Source organism: Amborella trichopoda, chromosome 8, assembly GCF_054954075.1.
Source record: "Amborella trichopoda isolate Santa Cruz 75 chromosome 8, AtrichopodaSantaCruz75HAP2 v2.0, whole genome shotgun sequence".
Taxonomy (NCBI): domain Eukaryota; kingdom Viridiplantae; phylum Streptophyta; class Magnoliopsida; order Amborellales; family Amborellaceae; genus Amborella; species Amborella trichopoda.
In genome coordinates this window covers 33,764,126-33,765,880 of record NC_142343.1, presented here as the reverse complement: position 1 = coordinate 33,765,880, position 1,755 = coordinate 33,764,126, and the positions used below count along the sequence as shown (strand labels likewise).

The following is a 1,755-nucleotide window of genomic DNA, read 5'->3' as shown; positions in this document are numbered from 1 at the left end:
TTTGTAATTGGAATATACAAACATCAATGATCATAAATGAGTATTCCAAACATCTATGATCATAAATGAAATGCTTGGTCTGAAGTCTCAAGCATAAGCATATTCAGCATTCTTCTGAAGCTCTCTGTTGATCACCCAAATAATGCTTCTCTTGTCTCAATAGAGATATTTCTTCATCCAATGTATACTGAAACTCCATACTGTCTTGAAATTCATTCACATCCTTATAGTAATCTTCTTGATCGGCAAGAAGGTGTACTTCTACTGAAACTGGTGTCAATCATAGCCTTCACTATTCCCATTAAGAGGATCAAAGTTTTTCATGGAAGCCTGTGGAATGTGAAACTTTGAAAGCAGGATTATTATGAAAAGGGAACCATACTGTACTTCTTATACAAGTTCTATACATATCTTTAGCTACAAGTCTCAATTTATTAATCTGGTCTTCTTAACCTCAAGCATCATCGACGAAAAAAAAGAACTCAAAGTTTTGTGATTACTCTGCCATACCAAAACAATCAACCAGAGATCAAAAGAGAATGACGTAAAAGAAAAAGAGAAGAAAAATAACTCTCTCCTAAACTATAATGATGAAAAACATAAGACATCAATACTAGTAAAGATGGGAACATACGATGGGAAATGTGTTAAAAATAAGTTTGATTATGTTCAAGGGTATTTTGGGTATTAGATTTAAATGTAAGGGACATTTTGGAAAAGCTATGTTAAGGGTAATTTTGGAATGATGTAAAAGAATTGTGTGGAGTTCTTAGGTCACAATTCCAAGATTGAGAGAGAGGAATTCCAAGATTGAGAGAGAAGAGTCCCAAGATTGAGAGAGAGGAGTCCAAAGCATGCAATGCATGCAAATTTGAATTGGGAATAAGTGAAGTCTAGAATTTTTTTTAATAATTTTGTAATTTCATCCATGCATATAAGTTGTCAGTTATGAGTGGGAAAACATCACTAGAATGGTGTAGAAAGAGTCTAGAAAACTCCTAAGTGGTTTATATATATATATGTACCATGTTTTTGTACAAGAAGAGTGAAGAAATTGCGTTGAATTGAGCTCTTTTGTGTGCATAACTGCAAATTCAAAGTAAGCTTTCTTCCTCCCTATTTTCTAACAAAATGAACCTTACAGTGCATCTGCATTGTTCTGGTTGTAAGCTCCTTTTGCTCCCTCCTTTTCTTGCTCTGCTACCAAGTTAGAGGATTCAGTCATAAACCCTTTGCCCTTTGCTCCAATTTTCTTCCTCCCTACTGCAAATTCTTTAGCCAATTCTGCTAGCTTCCCTTGCTTGAGCTGCAAATCAAAGAAAATATAAAATATAAAACAACAATCACAACAGATAAACAATTGTAAACACGTATTGACAATCTTAAACACCCAACATAACCTGGGATTTATCTCGCATGTAAATTCAAGTTATTAGTTGGCTCAAAAATTAAAACTAATACCAAAGCACTACGAACTCTAAGAATAATTGCAAATATTTCTTAAGTGATATTGAAACCCCTGCGAGAACCCAAAAGCTTCCCACCTCTATAATAGCAAATTCTAACTGAAAACTTAAGAAGCATCAACCGAACAAATTATTCAAGTAGAACTGATGGAAAAGAATTTTCATGATTGCAGAAGGAATGTCACGCTATAGAGATAGAGGTGTAGAAAGAGAATAAGCAGGTTTTTAACTCATAATGAAGAAGGATTCAAAGAGAGAGAGAGTCACATGAACACCGCTGCTTCTCTCC

The 1,755-nt window shown here is 34.4% G+C and overlaps 1 long non-coding RNA gene across 1 annotated transcript; it reads right to left on the bottom strand.

Annotated features, from left to right (window-relative positions):
- Positions 1 to 1,299, bottom strand: LOC148781035 (uncharacterized). Its single transcript, XR_016060808.1, has 2 exons — positions 1,143 to 1,299; positions 1 to 330 (listed from the first exon to the last, which is right to left on the bottom strand). It is a non-coding gene; the product is annotated as an uncharacterized LOC148781035 (long non-coding RNA).
- Positions 1,300 to 1,755: the final 456 nt, after the last annotated feature.